This window comes from Lactuca virosa, chromosome 1 (genome assembly GCF_052849685.1).
Source record: "Lactuca virosa cultivar CGN04683 chromosome 1, Lactuca_virosa_CGN04683_v6, whole genome shotgun sequence".
NCBI lineage: Eukaryota > Viridiplantae > Streptophyta > Magnoliopsida > Asterales > Asteraceae > Lactuca > Lactuca virosa.
This window is the reverse complement of record NC_136426.1, coordinates 292245394-292265043: the sequence shown is the minus strand read 5'-3', so window position 1 is coordinate 292265043 and position 19650 is coordinate 292245394. Positions and strand designations below refer to the sequence as shown.

The 19650-nt window shown below is 36.7% G+C and overlaps 2 long non-coding RNA genes across 3 annotated transcripts; both read left to right on the top strand.

Annotated features, from left to right (window-relative positions):
- Positions 1 to 12697: 12697 nt before the first annotated feature.
- Positions 12698 to 13684, top strand: LOC145109672 (uncharacterized). Its single transcript, XR_013709133.1, has 3 exons — positions 12698 to 13113; positions 13193 to 13368; positions 13450 to 13684. It is a non-coding gene; the product is annotated as an uncharacterized LOC145109672 (long non-coding RNA).
- An 871-nt stretch (positions 13685 to 14555) lies between these two features.
- Positions 14556 to 18025, top strand: LOC145109662 (uncharacterized). Of its 2 annotated transcripts, none has more exons than XR_013709126.1 (10): positions 14556 to 14623; positions 14773 to 14859; positions 15574 to 15699; positions 15828 to 15969; positions 16445 to 16535; positions 16637 to 16711; positions 16901 to 17088; positions 17243 to 17361; positions 17480 to 17696; positions 17777 to 18025. It is a non-coding gene; the product is annotated as an uncharacterized LOC145109662 (long non-coding RNA). The 2 variants fall into 2 exon arrangements; XR_013709124.1 differs by having other exon boundaries at positions 17243 to 17395.
- Positions 18026 to 19650: the final 1625 nt, after the last annotated feature.

The following is a 19650-nucleotide window of genomic DNA, read 5'->3' as shown; positions in this document are numbered from 1 at the left end:
TTCTCTAGCTTCAAATAATAGAAAATGAACCAAATGAAAAATTTTAACTTTATATATTATGGGTTAATGGACCATCAAACAGTAGACGAACTCTGAAACAGTAGTCCAATCCTCCCAAACCGTAGTTCATTTAACCTCCTTACGACCAAACCGTAGGTTTCTTGATGAAATCATAGTTCTCCTTAATTATCTACTCTTTCATTGACTATTTAGCAGTGTTGCAGAAATCGGCCTAATTGGCGATTAATCGCCAATCGGACATCCACCAATGAGATTTATTGCTAATCGGTCAATATAATCGGGTTTGGTCAATATAGGTCAAAGTCGGAATTAATCGAACCTAATCGGGCCTAATCGGTCCTAATCGGACTTAATCGGACCTAATCGGCCCTAAGCGGACCTAATCGGACCTAATCGTCGATTAATCGTTTTTTTTGTAGGATTAAAATTAGATTTATAAATTTTTGAATAATTTTCTTAATAATTAATGGTCCCTGATTAATCTCCCGATTAATCCCCGCCTAGCCGATTAATCCCTAATCGCTAGTCCACCGATTAGCGATTTCTGCAACCATGCTATTTAGTGAAAAGTAATTAGGAAAAATGACTACTTTTATCATTGTCCTTATTTATAAACGATATCATTATTTCTTTTAGTTTTCTGAAACATGAAATTTTCTCTGAAATGTCGCATTCCATGGTTGTTACATTGATTTCGGAGTTGGTGAAATTTAACGTAAAGGTATTCCATAAACTGAAAATGTATATTGCCGACTGACATCGTGAATTTTGGACTACAAATATTCAAAACTATTATCGTATATTCTAGATATTTTGGACACACATTCGAGAATCTTTGCACTACACATCATATGTTTTCCATCTATTCTTTCACTTACAACTAAGAATTCAAAGTTGTTTTTTCCAACATTTGAAAATAAGTTTATTAGATCGAGTGCACGAAGAATGCTTTGCCAACCTCTCTGTAACAACCCAAATTTCCAAATAAAATTTTCATTTTTAATTAATCAAAACATTTCCATAAAATATGAAATCTCAGTGACAATTGTTTTCAAAATTCATAACATCAACATTTTATTTCAAGTATCAGAGTGTCCCCATATAAAATTGTGACAACCCGAAAATCTCTATCTCTAAGTTACCACGATCATTGAAGTCAGACTCGTTTCTGCTATCTTTTAGCATTGTTTAGGGTCCGTTTAAGTGTTCTAAGCTTAAGTACAATCAAGGTTGGGTTTAGGGATGAGTTAATAAAGTCGTAAAGTTGCATTTCGGGCCAAACACTCGTTAAGGAGGAGTGTACGGCCGTACACCCCCTCATGGCCGTACACTCTCCCTATATAAGTGATACTTAGCCATTTTCCAACACTTTTTACACTTCCAAGCCTAGATTTCGGATTTCTCTATCAACTATCATCACATTTCTCACCAAGATCTTCAAAGATGTAAGTGTTTCCCACCTTGAATTGTTGCTACAATGCTTTATCTAGTGGTGAATCCATGTTTTCATCTCATTAATTTCATCTTTGGCTAGATCTTCATCTTTCACCAAGAACACCAAGAACACACACTAGTTCTTGGTGGCTGTAAACCCTCTTCAAGCTTCCAAATCGTGAGTAACTGTTTCCTATGCTTGTTACATACTAGAAATGCTTGATATTCACCTTGAAATCGACCAACTTAGCATGAACATGAAGGGTGTACGGCCGTAAACCCAGGTGTACGGCCGTACACAGCTCATAGGGCCGTAAACCCTCTTTGATGCTCATTATTGGCCTTAAACTTGCATTAAAACTAAACATGGGACCTAGAACACTTCCTTGATGCTAGTTAGGACCTTAAAAACACCTCAAAATGCACACTTCTTCATGAGTGTACGGCCGTACACTCACGGGACGTACACACCTTTGTATGGCCGTAAACCTCCCTCATTCAATCACATATGATTCTAACACTTAGTTTCAAGTGTTTCCAAGTCCCTAGGGTGGTTTCCTATCATAACTAGTTGTGATATACCCTAATTTGATGCATATATGTGTTATTACATGCTAAATAGGATCCGTTTGTGTTCGAGGCTTCACTTGACACTCAGCATCCCATATCGATCTTTCATTCAAACCACTCACTTCAGGTGAGTTCATAACCCTATATATTTTCCGAGTTTTTAATGTTTTCAGGGGGGAATACAAGTAAAAGCACAAGTAATCTTGTGTTTAAAAATATAATTTGGTTTATTATATTTTCATATCACTAGTATACATTGAACATAGAACTTGCATACATGGTAAACATCGTCACTACTAGACCTGAAATCAGTTTTACAAAACATGTTAAAATACAAACATTACAAATACAGTTTTCAGAACAGAGGAAACAAACTTATGAATTATGAATTAAAAGACATTATTTTATAAGGATTCATAACAAAAAGGGTTTTCATAGTATTATTCGTGAATTCGTTGAGAGAGCCAGCAGTGTGAGACGCCTTGTAACCAGAGTATCCTGGAGGGAGAGCGTGAGTTTGTGTATAGATCTATACGGGAGTGACAACCCCGCACCCTGACTATTAGCTACAGTCAACCGAGGGTGACAAACGTCATTTTTATCTACGTACGTCCGAGTACGTCGTATTGTTGAGCGTCCATAGTATGGTTATAAGAATCCACAGGTGAAACAACGACTCGTTCACATAATAATACACCTAACAAACAGTCAACAGGGTTAGTAACTATGTGATGACTTAGTATGTACATTAGGGTAATATGACATTAACATCCGACATGCAGTGGGATGTGTGATCTCCGCCTCATTTCATGTTCCTTGTTTGGTTGTGGGCTTAGGGCGGAATCACCCAATCGACTGTCTGTTTGATCTAGATTTCTATAACTCGTATGTACTAGGTGATCACAGGAGGGTATTAATAACATTTTCAGTATAAAGAACAACACATATTCAACTAGTTTTATTTATGTAATAAGACTACTATACATTACTGGAGGTAGCCAGGGTTTTCATACAAAGGTTTTCATGCAAAGGTTTTCATACAAAGGTTTCCAAACAGAACAATGTTTAAACAACATAAGTATGGTAGATACTTATATTCTACGAATGAGAACATATAATTCAATAACGTACACTTAGGGAAAATATAGGATTTTCCAGGGTAGACATCAATACTTACAACAATTGGTTAATTATTCAATTAACGAATATTCATTATTAATTCTATAATTCCTTAGTTTATGCATCCGGGTTACGTATGAAGAATGTCCGATAGACTGTGGAATGTGTGGTTTCCGCCTCATTCCCTGTTCCTTGTTTGGTTGTGGGTCTAGGGCAGATCCACACAATTAACCGTCTATTCGATATTGGTTTATGCGTAACTAGTATGAACCAAGAAGTTATAGAAAGAATGGGTTTAATCATACTTTTCATAAGAAAATATTGGATTTTCTTGAGGAACACTTTCAACAGATATCAAAGGATCAATACAGTTAACTTTGTAAGTATCTAGTGAATACTTCAGGATTGTGTACATGAGGATCTGACAACCAGTGGAATGTGTGGTCTCCGCCTCTTTTCCTGTTCCTTGTTTGGTTGTGGGCTTGGGGCAGAACCACACAATCGATTGTTTGTTCGATTTGAATTGTATATGATTTGTATACACTAAGTACTCGCAGGAAGGAATCATTTTTACTTAACATTCATTACATCAGAAAATATAAGGTTTTCAGGAGAATCATAACGTACTTTTCGAAAGAACACAAAACAGTTTTTTCTAAAACAAAACGCTTATGAACTCACCAGCTTTATGCTGATACTCTTTCAAAACCTACTTGTATTCTCAGGACATTAGTAGACAGGTACACACGCCGGGTTCAAGAAGATGGAGCATAGTAGCTTCGAGTCTTTACTTGTTATTTACTTTTGGAGTCAATCGTGTATGATTCAAATGTAATGTAAACCTTATACTATTAATACAATGGTTGTTGTTGCTTTGATTACTATTATTCAATTGTTGTGATACTATACATGACGTCCTCCACCCCCGAACGTTTCCGCTGTTTCGGTTTGGGGGTGTGACAAAAATGCAGGAGAGTGCACGCCGCACCATCAAGCCTTGCCTTTGCCCTGCTCAGAAGTACCTGAAACAATCAACAAACTGTAAGCTAATGCTTAGCGAGTTCCCCAGAGCATACCCCATACAATTCACATAATCACATAATCTATATTAGATATATAAGCTACATAAACCACATAAGCCATGCATACAAACATATAAGGATGCCATGGAAACCCTCCAAGGTCTTATACCGGGTGCCACTAGAACCCCCACGTGGTCTTAACTACCTGCCATGGGAACCCCCAGATGGTCTTAACTAACTGCCATGGGAACCCCCACATGGTCTTTACTAACTGCCACTGGAACCCCCACGTGGTCTTAACTAACCAAGAAATATCATACAAGCTAATCATGCAAACATATTAGGATGCCGTGGAAACCCTCCAAGGACTTATACCAAATGCCATGGGAATCCCCACACGGTCTTAATCTACTGCCACGGGAACCCCCCGGGGTCTTCCATACAAATGTCATACCAACATATCACATAATCCACTAACAATCCACATATCATATAATGGGTCGGCCTTGGTGCCTTAGACCCATTGGTATGGTGAGAAGACTCACCTCTCAAGAAATGTTGAACTGATAAGATAAGTCCCAATGCGCAGCTCCACTCAACTGCCTACAACCATCATCTGACTAACTTTGTCAAAATCCCGAAATACCAAAAATACCCTCAAAGTCAAACTTGGTCAACCATGGTCCAAGTCAAAGTCAACAGTCTATGTTGACCCAACTCGTTGAGTGCATCTAGCAACTCGTCAAGTTCCTTCAGTGTTCAGAAAACCGGGGAAAAACCCTAACCAACTCGCCGAGTTATCTTATCAACTCGTCGAGTTCACTCTACATACAGAAAACCGGAAAACCCGATCGAACTCTTCGAGTTGCCAGGGCAACTCGTCGAGTTTCCCCTGTCTTAACATATTCAGCCCTTCCAGTCGAGTCTAAAGCCCCAAACTACAGATCCATTCCCTTAGGACTGAAATACCACTTAAAGTTGCTAACTTTACGTGCATGTAAGGCCTCAAGAGGCTAAAACACTAAAACTAAGTTTAATAAAAGGTTTAGGGTATGGAGGAGGGCCAAGACTAGATAAAGTGGACAAATTTATGTCCATGGAGGCCTAGAGGTGTCCAGATCTGAAACCATATCCTCATGACTAGTTCAAATCCGAGAATGACACCATTATGCACCAAAAGTGACCATATACTTTCATAAGAGGAGAACTAAGCAAATAAAGGTCAAGGTAGCAACTTTATACCTCAAGATGGTTGCCAAAACAGAGTAGATGTCGAATCTACTGCTTCTCCCTTTACTCCAACCTCTTCAAGCTCCAAGTTCCTTCACAACCACAACAAAATCACTCTCCAAAGCTCTCACACACACTCAAGAAGGTATAAGGCTCGAACTAGGGTTTCTCAGGGCTGTAAGGACGATGAGGGAGCCCACAAATGAGCCATAAGTTCTTTATATAGGATACAAACCCTAAAAATTAGGGTTTTCCTTTCCAGCGTCTACTCGTCGAGTAGACCCTTCATCCCGCGTCAATAATGATCCCTACTCGACGAGTTGGAGCTCCCCAACTCGTCGAGTCCCAATGCAAAACCCTAAATGTTTAAAGAAATAAATGATACCTGGAACAAGCGTTACAAATCTCCCCCACTTGAACTAGACTTCGTCCTCGAAGTCTGCTGATGCAAACAAATCCGGGTAGTGGTCTCGCATCTCATCTTCTGGCTCCCATGTTCATTCAGAGCCTCTTCGGTGCTGCCATTGCACCTTCACTAGCTTCACTTCCTTGTTACGAAGGACCTTGGTCTTCCTATCCATAACCGCAACGGGCCTCTCAATGTAGTTCAGGCTCTCATCTACCTGAATGTCGTCCAGAGAAATAACCGCGGCCTCGTCTGTGACACACTTCCGAACCTGAGACACATGGAAGATGTTGTGTATCTGACTAAGCTTGTCCGATAGATCCAAGCGATAAGCCACCTTTCCTACCCGGGCAGTAATCCTGAATGGTCCAATATATCGGGGCCCTAGCTTGCTCCTCTTCCGAAACCTAATGACACCCTTCCATGGTGACAACTTCAGCAAGACGAAATCTCCCACCTGAAACTTGTAACGACCCAAATTTTCAAAAGAAAATTTTCATATTTGATTAGCCAAAACAATTTTCCATAAACCATGAAATCCAAATACAATTGTTTTCAAAATTCATATCAATTACAATTTTATTTCAAAACATCAGAGTGTCCCATAAAAACGCCTGAGAGAGAGTGCATGTCGCGCCATCAAGCCTCGCCCTTGCCCTTAGGCTCGGATGTACCTAAAACATATCCAAAAACTGTAAGCTAATGCGTAATAAGTTCCCCAGAGTATACTCCACACACAATCCACATCACACATATCATATTAGCTATAAAAGCTACATATATCACATAAGCCATGCATACAACATATATGGATGCCCTGGAAACCCTCCAGGGTCTTACTCCGGGTGCCTCGGGAACCTCCCGAGGTCTTAGCCCAAGGATGCCCTGGAAACCCTCCAGGTTCTTACTCTGGGTGCTTCAGGAACCCCCTGAGGTCTTAGCCCAAATGCCTCGGGAACCCCCCGAGGTCTTTACTAAGGATGCCTTGGAAACCCTCCAAGGTCTTACACATAGGTGCCTCGGGAACCCCTCGAGGTCTTTCATGCAAGTATCACAAATAACTAGCATATCACATATTCCATAACCAACTAGCATATCATATAACAAATAATGGGCCGGCCTTGGTGCCTTAGACCCATTGGTATGGTGAGGAGACTCACCTCTGTCTGCTGAATCCGAAAGCTGCACTCCTAACAGTCCGTAACCACCCGTGCTGAATAATAATACCATTACCCAAGATTAGGACTGAACACAATCCAATTGAAGAACCCAAATCCCAATTCCTTTCACAATGGCCCAACAAGTCATCCTTTGCTAATGGGCCCAAAATCCATGTCCAAAATCACTAATGGGCCTCATGGCCCAATAGAGCCTAATCATAGTATCCATGGCCCAAAACAGATAAACTGGCCCACTAACTCAAAACGTGACCAGGCCCAATGACTAATTAAGGCCCAAAAGTTTACAAGCCCAAAACAAGTCCGAGTCCATCTGATGTGCGTACACCTTGCGTACCACCCTGGTACACGTACCGTACTGAGTCCCTGAGCCGTACGCGCTGCGTACTCTAAGTTACGCCCAACGTACAAACAGATTAATCACATTTTCCATTAAGTGCTTAATACTCGATGTTCTAACGTCCAAACTTTAGATTTGATTTCATTAAGACGTCCTAAGGTATAAAGTTGGCAACTTTATGCCTTTGCATGTCCCATATGTTCCCAACAACCCATTAAGACCTTTCCAAGAGTCTTAATCCATGCATGAGGTCAAAACACCCATCAAGACTCCATTTTTATGCTATGAATGGACCAAAGGACTTCAGATCTATCCTCCCTAATCTCTGGAGTTGCTCAAACTTTCAAGAGGTGGTCCAAAACCAACTAAAGGGACTAAATAGAAAACCCTAGCTAGATCTAATGAATAAGATGGCAAGATCAAAGCTTTATACCTCCAGAAGCTCTTCAAGGTGAACTAGATGCAGATTCTTGAAGCCCAATGCCACTCCAAGCTTGCTTAGCAACTCCTTCTTCTTGAATGGACACTAAAATGGCCATAAATACACTCCTTAAGCTCAAAAACACTCTCACAAGGTATCTCTGGTGTAGAAGGGCAAAATAAGACTATGGAGGGTGACTAGGGTTTGGTCTAAGAGGCTTAAGAGTGTTTAAATAGGTGTCAAGTCCAAGAATGTCACACCCCGCTAAAGCGGAAACACGAGGCGTGGCAGTATAAAGGGTTTCATAGCAAAAGTTAAAAGACAACACCAACCATAGTATTAAAAATCATTACAAATTTACAATGGGGTTGAACAACTTTTAAAAGAAATTACAATGAAAATTGAAATACAACACATGCGAATGCTCCTAAAAGTGATGTGTCCCTAAGTGCCACTTACTCGATGATTCTTGAAAAAGCATATAAAACGAGCGTCAACTATAAAAATAGTTGGTGAGTACTCACAAATAAAAAAAAAATTGGTTTCATGAATCGAAATCAAGTTTTGATAAAAGTTTCCATAAATGAAAATATATTGTTAAAATGAGTAATCAAGTTCATTGCTGCAAGGAGCAAACAATTTCATTGCTAAAACATGTATATAAGTTTCCAATAATAAAATTTCGATGTTGTAATGCGAAACAAAGTTCATTGCTATAATGAGAAACAAAGTTCATTGCTATAACTAATAAACAAGTTCATTGCCATAATTAATAACAATTTTTGTATGTGTATGAGCAAACAATGAGTTCACAACCAAGCCTATGACTGATGCCCTATCAAGATCTATGCTTATCGTTCCATAGATTAATATGGTATCATGCACTCAAGCAATCGGGCGAGTGAGGAGTTGTGAATTCCTAATAGCGCTATCTATAATGACCATTGGCTCAAAGAGTTAATAGTTGGAGTAAAGTGTAAATGGAAGGGACTTAAGACGATAAGGCCTCATGTTTCAAGTTGCATAAACATAAATAGCAAAATATAGCAATCAAGTTTGATACAAATCAATTTAAGTACAACAAACAAAAAATAGTTTTTGGACATGCTTTTCTACCCCAAAACATTTAAAACCGAAAATAGGGGAAGTCGTGAATAGTCACAATGCATTGAGATGATGCAAATGGTGCCTTGACTACGCTCCACTCGTACCACTATCGATTCCTACAATAATGGTATTCGCTAGTGAGTCTCTAATCGAAATCTAACACTAGTATACTTACTACTACTATAGAATTATGCCAATATTATGTCAAAATTTAATATTGGTAAGTTACAAACATTTTTCTGAAATTGTGAAATTTTATAACTCATGTGATTAAGATAATTTTGGATATTATTTTCCATAATTTTGTAATATTAATTGAGGGTATTTCAATACATTTAAAGGTGTTTTAAACTCCTAAAAATCCAAAAATATTATCAAACAGTTTCCAAAATTCATCAAATTTTACATTTTTGTTCCAAATACAGTAGATGTCTTCCAAAAATTTTCTCTTGAATTTTTGATGTGATTAACTATTTTTCCAAAATTTTAAGCCTTCATATCAATGTAAATTCGTGAAAAATAGTATCCTGATAATAAAAATTCTAAAACTTTTTATATTACTGCCACTAAACATACTTAAGCTAGGAAAAATGTAAAAATAGGTTTCTAAACAGTTTATGGGCATGTTTGGAAAAAGTAGCTGTTAGCTGGAAGCGGGTAGCGGTTAGCTGGTAGCGTGTAGCGGGTAGCTGGTAGCGGGAAGCTGTAGCTTTTATTTGTTATATGAATGTTTGGCAAAAGTAGCTGGAAGCTTTTGAAATATATAAAATTACATAAAAGAACAATTGATTAAAAGTAAATAAATATATAAATATATATTTTTAGGGTAATTATGGAAATTGATTTCAAAAGCTCAGTAGCGTTTTGTTAAACGCTACATGAAGTAGCTTTTAGAATGAGAGCGTTTTGTTTAAATTAAAAGCTAAACGCTCGTACTGCCAAACGAAGCTTTTTGTTTAAACTAGAGCGTTTTGTCAAAAACTAAAAGCTAGAAGCTCTCAAACGCTTCCAAAAGCTCCGTGCCAAACACGCCTTATCCCGATTTTATGATTTTTATGCATTTATTCTAACAAAAATGAAAATAAATAGAAGATAGTGTACATAGTTAAAGTAAATTACCAAAATTTTTGTAAACTCCATTTACAGTGTACATAATCTGGGAAAAATACCAATGGTGATTTTAATATAGTGTAATCCGATTTTGTGGATTTAAGTGTATTTAATCTTAGAAAATAAGGGAAAAATAGTATACTGAATAGAAAAATTATCACAATTTTTATTTAGAGTTCTAATACATTATAAGGTCTTCTGGTAAATTTTCATGAATTTTGGATAAGTAGAACTATTTTTCCTGTTTTTAGTCCATTATAAATACAAAAATCGGGGAAAAATAGAAATGCATTATGAACAATTCTGAAAATATTTTTCTGAGGCTTACAGATAGGGTAGGATCTATGAAAATTATTAGATACCCTTTTCTTATTCTCTAAAGTGGTTTTATGATTTATTGGGGCTAAACAAAAAGAAAATACAAAACCACATTAAACAGTAACAAAAATCGATGAAATTAAATGAGAAGTCATTACTTAGCATAGGAGTCATCCACGAATTTACCTAGGATTTATAGACCTCAGAAAATATTTTATATGATTTATTTCCCTATTTTATTGCAATAATTATAATAATTCGAGAAAAATGAATTATTTTCTGAAAATTTGTAGAACATCTCATATTGTTGGTGGAATACAGGGAACAATCGGATTTGATCAGAAAAGTTGATTTATATATTTATTTGGGAATAAATCCTTTATAAACCTATTTGAAAGCTTTTTAACAACAAACTTTGATCATCAAGCTTCTAAGCTTGAAGATCATCACATGCATGTTGGTTTGAAGACCAATCATGAGTTTGAAATGTTAAAAAAATCGTTTTTGATAGAAAACATAGGGTGCATGTGGTGATTTTCACCCAAAACTTGTAGAAAAGTGCATTATGTTGATTTTGACTTAGGTTTTGGTCCTTGGATTTCACCATTTACAACATGCATGTTGTTTTTGGGTGAAATCCTACCACCATCATCATCAAAACCGTGAGTTTGTGTGTGTCTTTTTATGTGTTCATGATCTTTCATTAGAATGGAGTAGAAGATGGAGAAAATGTAGCAAACTTTGTAAATCTTGAAAGAAAAGTGAAGGAAAGTAAAGGATTTTCGTGTCTACCTTTAAGAATAACATCAAATGATGAAGATTTTGTGCTTGAGAAGTGTTATTGGCTGTATAATTTTCGTGAGTTTAGAGAGATATTTGAGAGAAATGAGTAGAGTAGGTGTTGGAGTGTGAGAGAGAGTGAAGAGGAGAAGATGGAGTGTGAGGGTGAAGTGAATGATTGAAATTTTTGGGAAGAGGGTGCCTAGGAAAGAGGGGGGACGAATTTTGAAGAGGAGAGAGGTTCCCTCACTCTTTCATTTTTATAAAATTCCAATTATTTTATAAAAGCACCTATTTTATAAAATATGCACCTTAATATAGTTTTTACTCATAAAATATTGATTTTTGATTTATAAATTAAGGGTAAATATTAATGACTTAAAATTTTTATTTTCCTTGATTATATTTCCTTGAATTTAATTATTTTAAGATAATATTATAAGTTTCATAACTATTTTTATAGAATTCTTGATGTTAAAGTTTATAAAATTTAGGTTTTAGGGCTTTTAGGGTTTTGAGATTTAATAAATCTTTGGATATCAAAATCAATAGAATCTTTGAGACTTCAATTTATCTTATGGTACTATAACTCTTTTATAGTTATAAATAATGTTTGTAACTTATTTTATCGGTTTATTGGCATTCTATGTAGTGATTCCGAGATTCAAGCGAAATTGAGGAATCAAGTATACTAGTCCCAGTTTTCAACTTTGACTTAAGTTCCTACGAGACTCGGTCCTAATTTATACCACTAGGTCAAATGAATAGTGTGTGTATATGATTCATGAAAAGGTGTTCAAGTCAAAGAGTGACCCGAATATGGATAGTCACTGCAGTTAAGTAGTTATAGAATTCACATATCAATGTGAAATCTAAGTACACTATCCATTGTTTCTACCTGTTTCCAAGTTTCTACTAGGTTATAACTTAGCTTCTAGTTACTAAGTCTAGTATGTGTCGTGCCTATACGTGCAACTAAGTTTAGTCAAATCTAGAACCGACTCGAATTTTGACAGTTGTCACAAAGAATTAGGGTTTTGGCCCTCTGTCGCGTACGCCCCGCGTACCTATACGTACGCCCTGCGTACGCAGCTACCTTCCGCGATCATGCATCCTTAGTACGCTAAGCGTATTCCTGGAGTACGCCTCACGTACTAAGGTACCTTTTATGCCATCTTTTCCTTTTCAAGGGTCTAAAGGGTAATACCTGAATTGGAGTGTTACAACTCTCCCGCACTTGGACTAGAATTCGTCCTCGAAGTCCGTAGACGCAAATAGATCGGGGTAATGCTCCCACATCCACTACTAGAAAACAACCCTTTAACGACGCGCAAACAATGACACTCGCTGATAGAGGACGCACATTTGTGCGTGCCCTAAAAAATAATGTCGGTTTTGCAAAATTTGAAGGATAGAGGACGCGCATTTGTGCGTGTCCTAAAAATAGTGTCCAACAAAAAAATTAAAAATACGGAGGGCACCTATCATAAAAAAGCGTGTCGTCTAAAACTGTCGCTTTATATTTTTCATTATGAACGCGCTTTCTCAAATTTTTTAATTGCCAAGTGGGGAATGAAATCCAAAATATAAAAAATACCACCGCTATACTCTCGTCCTTCTTCTTCTTCTTCGTATGTAAAATCCTCTTCAATCAAAAGAAACCCTAAAAGCATTGTGTGTAAAACATCGATAATTTCATACTTGAAGTTCCTAAAATCTTCATCGATCAAAACAAACCCTAAAACCTCGCCTGATACCCACCTCAACTACCTCCAACCCACACCGACTTTCCCGTTGTTTTTCTTCATAATCATCCCCTTCTTAGGTATGGCTTCATGTTCGGAAGAGAAATAGGACCTCTAGAACTATCCGAACCAATCTCATCGAACCCAGATTTTTCAAGGTCCGAGTGGGTTACCAGTTCTGAATCACAGTACTGGACCACCTATGCTTCCTGGATCTGGTCCCGGTCCCGCTCCTTCAGCTCCTGGTTCTTCCAATTCCGTTCATGGAACTAATCTTCCCTCTGCTTCTTCCCCTCTTAATCCAGCTGTCAGGTAATTCTGTAAATAACTTTCTTTCAATGACTTGTTTTTTGTTTCAAATTCTGATTTATTTATTTTAATGTATGTAAAGGGAGGGAAGATACGGGATCCCTAGAGCGGGGTCGTTATCGGTACAATCAAATGTTGTCTGCAAGAAACGCAAATCATTCGAGTTTGCCTCCAAAACCCCCCATCTTTGACCCTTTGGATTCATCATCTACTCTATTTGTGGCTTCTTTCTTCCCCACTTCATTCTCACATCTTCTGGTATGTTATGTCCTTCTTCCACATGTTCTGATTCTTCGCAGATCTGTTACAAAACTTATTATTGTTTTTGTTTACTTTCAGGTTGTGGATCACTAAATGGTGGAGAAATTTGAGGTAATGCCATCGTTTTAAAACTCGTCAGAAGCGTAGGCCTTGAGGCGCGCCTTAAGGCGAAGCGGACCATGGCCGAACTAGAGGCGCCGCCTCTGTGGTTGGATTTGAGACGTATGCTTCGTCCAGGTGAAGCGTAGATGAATCGGTAGAGGCGGTGCGTTCTTCAGAAACGTACGCCTTGATTTTTTAGTCTAATTTTGACTTATTTTGACTTTTTTCTTTTCCAACACCTGGTCTGCATCGCATCTTGCAATTCTTCCTCAATTGATGAAATTGATGTTCCATACATTTGATTGAGTCTACCAGATGTTGTTTGGATATCCAATTTCAGAAACATACGCCTTGATTTTTAGTCTAATTTTGACTTATTTTGACTTTTTTCTTTTCCAATCGCACTGTTTTGCATCGCATCTTGTAATTCTTCCTCAATTGATGGAATTGATGTTCCATACATTCAATTGAGTCTACCAAATGTTTTTTGGATATCCAATTTCTTGATTTGATGTATCAACGCTGGATTTGATGTATTAACGCTTAAGAAAGTTGATTTTGATTCAGAAGTTGTTACGAAAAAGCCTCATGATCTATGTGCACATTTAGGATATTAATTCAGAATCAAAGCAGTTTTCTGCATCATTACCTTTAGTAATCCAACTAATTACATTCTTCTATTCGGAGGTGAATGAACTTGAGCTTTAAATATTTTAAATTACATTTACAGGGGCATTTTAGGTATCAACCAGGTCAGGTTAGAGCCTTTGGAATGATAGCTGGTGGATCTGGCATCACTCCGATGTTTCAGGTGTTTATTTATTTATTTCAAACCTTATTTTTTTTATAAATAAAATAAAATAAGATGGTAATTTATATTCTGTGTTAGGTTACTAGAGCTGGTCTTGAAAACCCTTCAGACAAGACAAAGGTGCATCTCATCTATGCTAATGTCACATCTGATGACATCCTTCTTAAGGCAAGTAATTAATTAATTAATTATATATACACTTTTTTAGTTTCTTATAAGTATTTAATTAAGGATAATTTAAATAATTTGATGAGGGATTAATTACACTTATAGGAAGAACTGGAGGGACTTACTTCTAATTACCCTGATCGCTTCAAAGTTTACTATGTATTGAATCAGGTAGGTATTATTCTTAGTAACAAAAAACCTATGATAAACAAATCAATGAAAGTAGGTTGTTGTTTGTTTCATTGAATTAAACCTAATAACTTTTGGGTTTATTATAAAATATAAATTAAAATAAAGGGCCTGGTTTTGTATTTGTGAAGCCACCGGAGGGATGGAAAGGTGGCGTTGGGTTTGTATCAAAAGAAATGATCCAAGACCATTTACCTGCACCTTCATTTGATATCAAGGTATCTTATTCTAATTCTACTCCTTTCATTCAAACATGTTTTCAAATATTTATTCAACAGTGGTAAAAAAAAGTCTAAAATACATATTATGTGTTTGTTGTGTGAACATATTTTACGATGTGGACCACCACCAATGAACAAGGCGATGGTTGCTCATCTTGAAGCTTTGGGATATGAATCAGATATGCTATTCCAAATTTAAATTCAAAACCTCCTATTCAGAATTTGAGATTTGAGATTCTGTTTGTTGTATTTGGGATTTTGTTAGCCAGGGTTGTGTTGAATAAAGTTTAGTTTAATTTCCATCTCAACCTCTCCAGGCTGAGTAATGCACTAACTAAAACATACCATATGATTAGATCAAAGTCTCTTTTAAATCCTTCTTTTTGCACCAAGTTAATATCCAAGTTTAAATCCTTCATTAACTGCTATATTATATCAAATCTTGATGTTCTCTTTCATTCTTTACATACACAACTTTTTCTATAAACATCATTCCAACTTGATGGTGTGTTTATGACATAAAATTGATTTATTGTCATGTTATCATACAAAGAAACTTGTAAAAAAATGCATAACGATAAGCACATTGCATTTGTGGAGAACTAATGATAGACAATATGCTTTTGGTTTTATCAAAGAAATTTGAAAATCTGAAGCTATTACAAATAGCATCTATTGGTGATATAATTTTTAAAACTGATCCTCAATTAGGCTGTTTGCCTATTTGCTGAGCAATGGAGTTCTTGCAAGCGCCTGAGATCCAAATTGGCATTGGTTTTGCTGTTGTCATTGTTACCCTTGTTGCTTTCATCCTTTTCTCCTCCAAGAAAACCAAAGGTTCATCATACTCCATAAACTCACTTTATTTTATTATTTTTATTCCAAGTTCCATTTTGGCTCATGGGTTCCATCTGGTTTATCTGAAAGACTAAATCATAAGTTTATGTGTTGTTGTGAACAAACAGGGTCCATAGATCCTGAAAATTTTAAGCAATTCAAGCTTGTTAAGCGCACACAACTTAGCCATAATGTGACCAAGTTCATATTTGCTCTTCCTACACCTACTTCAGTCTTGGGACTTCCTATTGGATAGCATATTAGTTGCAGGTATTGATAGCAAACTGGTTTATCCATTTCAAATTTTCACCAAAATTGACATGAAATTCTACAACTCTCGAGAAATTAATTGTGGTACATGGGAAAAGTCTTGGTTTTAATTGATAACAAATACATATACATTAAGGCTGAATGCAAGAAACACAATGTACTTTTGTTTAATTGTGTTTTATAACTTTTATTTCTTTCTATTACAGAAGTGTTTTTTTTCTTGTCTAGGCATTTTGCTTTGAAAATCTACCCAAATCTATTAGTGAAATTTGGCATTCTTATAATTGGGTAGAGTTTTCATAGTATAATGCTGAAATAGGAAAGAACGAAAGTATGATGCTATAATAAACAAATCAATGATAGTACATTGCTCTTTTTTGCATGTAAACATATAAATTTTGATCTCAAAATGCATATACATAAAGGAATGTTTTTTTTACTAATCAATTTGCTTGTTTTGTATTTGATCCTTTAGGGGTACAGATGGACAAGGTGAAGAGGTTATTAAACCATACACCCCAACCACTTTGGATTCTGATGTTGGATATTTTGAGCTTGTTATTAAGGTACATAATATATTATACAAATTTGTTTACACTTATCATTTATGTTATATATGCATTTTGTGTTTTTATATAAATCATCATATTGTGATGTGTAAATGTAGATGTATCCACAAGGTAGGATGTCCCACCACTTCAGAGAGATGCGTGAAAGTGATATGGCTGTAAAGGGACCTAAGGTAAATCAAGTCATTTATATTTGTGCTATGTGTTTTTTTATTGTTTTCTTTTCTATAAATTTATGTTTAATGATGAATCATCTGGTGTGATGTTAGTTATGTGATGAATTGAAACTAATCTTATTTGTAAGTAAGTTTATTTATTTGTTTTGGACTTGAGCTTAAAATATTGTAAATTACATTTTATAGGTGTACGCATGTTGCCAGCTGGAAGCGGTATGGGTGTTATGTGTGGGATGACTAGAGGCATCAAGATGGCAAGACCCCCCTCTTCCTCCATCATGAATTCCACTACTGGTTTGTTGACTTCCAGTACACCAACACCTGCTCAAGGAAACTCCATGTTGAGATCACGTGAGGCTATGCATATGATTCGGGTGAGTTCCAACGGAATTGGAATTTGAGATTCCATTCCATTGCAGGTTTGGTTGGCCAAACTGAGGGAACGAAGTTCATTCCTTATATATATAAATATATTTTTGTGAAAAGACTAAAATACCCTTTTATCAATGTTTTGATTTCTTTATACAGCCCAACCAGAACACGGTGGTGGCGGAACAAGCATCACAAAGTCAACTCTAAATTCCTATTGTATTTCAGTATGGATTAATTGATAAGTCAACTCTGCAGACCCCTGTTGGGCCGCCAGGGTAAGGAAGTCCATGGTCGTTATTTGAAGACCAGGTCAAACTTTTTTTCACTAAATTTTTATGTATTATATTTGTTGAGAAATAAGTGTTGTTTATAAAATTTGTGTTGTCTCCTCAGGCACTTGTTGTGTTGGTTCATGATATGGGTCCAAACTTGGAGCTTATAAGTGATGCCGTTAACAGCACTTTGCAATTCAAGGTAACTATCATATCTGTTGTGTTGTGTTGGTTCGTGATGTACATCATTCAACCCCAAACCGTATTTCAAGTTATTGATTGATTGGCTGCTTGACCTTAGTACCCTTGATCCGGTTTTTGAAGGTGCAAACTTTCAGGTGGGTATCACTTTTCTCTTTTCTCTATCATATCATCTTGTATTGTATTGCATGTTAAGTTACCGATTTGCCCTGTGCAGGTTCTGACAGCTCTAGCAACCTCCTTCCATGCCCTGCAGCCTCTCAAAGTTCCTGCATTCAAGTTATTCTCTTAGAAAGGAAATTGTCAAAGGAGAATTTAGTCATGGGTTTCTTTTAATGTTGTACATGTTTTGTTTTCTGTAATAAATATTATGCAATATTAGCAATGTGTTACATTTACTTACTATTGGAATGATTATTTGTATTTGACATATTAGTGCAATGAATTATCTTTATTGTTTATGGTATTTTATTTTGTATTATGAGACTTTTAATGTGTTATTTAATTTGAAAATTAGTAAATCTATCAAAAATATATAATTTTAAAACCATTTAAAATTATGACACGCAAAAATGCGTGTCGTCTTCCTTTATGACAGGGGCTTCCTTGATACGCATTGCGTGTCATAAACACGCGCGTCGTAAGGTTACGACACGCAAATGCGTGTTGTCTTCCTTTATGACAGGGCCTTCCTTGATACGCATTGCGTGTCATAACTGCGCGTCGTAAATGCGTGTCATAAATGCGCGTCGTAAATGCGCGTCGTAAATAGACGACGCGGAAAAGCGCGTCGTCTCTCGTTATGACAGGGCCTTCCTTGACATGCATTTTCACGTCGTCTGAGCGTTTTACGACACGCATTGCGCGTCGTAAAAGACTGTTTTTCTAGTAGTGATCTCGTCCTCCGACTCCCATGTCCATTCGGAGCCTCTTCGGTGCTGCCATTGCACATTCACCAGATTCACCTCCTTTTTATGAAGAACCTTAGTCTTCCTATCCAAAACCGCAATGGGTCTCTCAATGTAGTTCAGGCTCTCTTCCACCTGAATGTCGTCCAAGGAAATAATCGCGGCTTCGTTTGTGACACACTTTCGAAGCTGAGACACACCGAAGGTGTTATGTATCTGGCTGAGCTCATTCGGTAGATCTAATCGGTAGGCCACCTTGCCTACCTGGGCTGAAATCCTGAACGGTCCAATATACCGGGGCCCTAACTTGCCCCTCTTCCAGAACCGAATAACACCCTTCCATGGTGATACCTTCAGCAAGACAAAGTCTCCCACTTGGAACTCAAGATCCGATCGACGCCGGTCAACATAGCTTTTCTGACGGCTCTGTGCGACTCGCAGCCTGTCGCGCACCTGCTGAATCAACTCGGTAGTCTTGATAACCACTTCGGTGCTCCCCATGACTCGGTGCCCTACCTCACCCCAACAAACAGGGGTCCTACACCTCCATCCATACTACATCTTGAACGGTGGTCGATCGATACTAGCATGATAACTATTGTTATATGAAAACTCTGCTAGCAGGGGCGGAGCTAGGATTTTGGGATAACGGGGGCTTATATCTTAATAAAAATTTAAAATATTTTTTATATCAAAATATCATAATAGAGCTTGTAAAATTCACAAAGAAATTAATAAGAAAAAAATCGTCTAGATATATATAGGAACGTATCGATTTTTATTAGTATCACTAATCGGATACAATTGTGTGTAATACAAAAGAATCGATGGGATGCTTGTTTTTTATTCATTATTTACCCTATAATTATAATAAACCAAATTATCAATAATAATTAAATTATTATTTACAAGTTACAAAAAATAATATATGTAATAAGAATTAAAATTTATTTAAAGTATTGAAATCTTGTAGATGTAGCTGTGAATCTAAGAACAGTTTCTTAAAACATAATGTTGGACAATCTTGGTTAATCGTCAATTATAATATCTATTTGCAAACAAATGATAGTGACGAAATAAGATAAATAGGCATATAATGAATAAATAGGCATATAATCACTGACCAATTAAAATATAAGAAATAAGGGTGGAGGCAATGATCTTTAAGTCAGACGTGTACAAT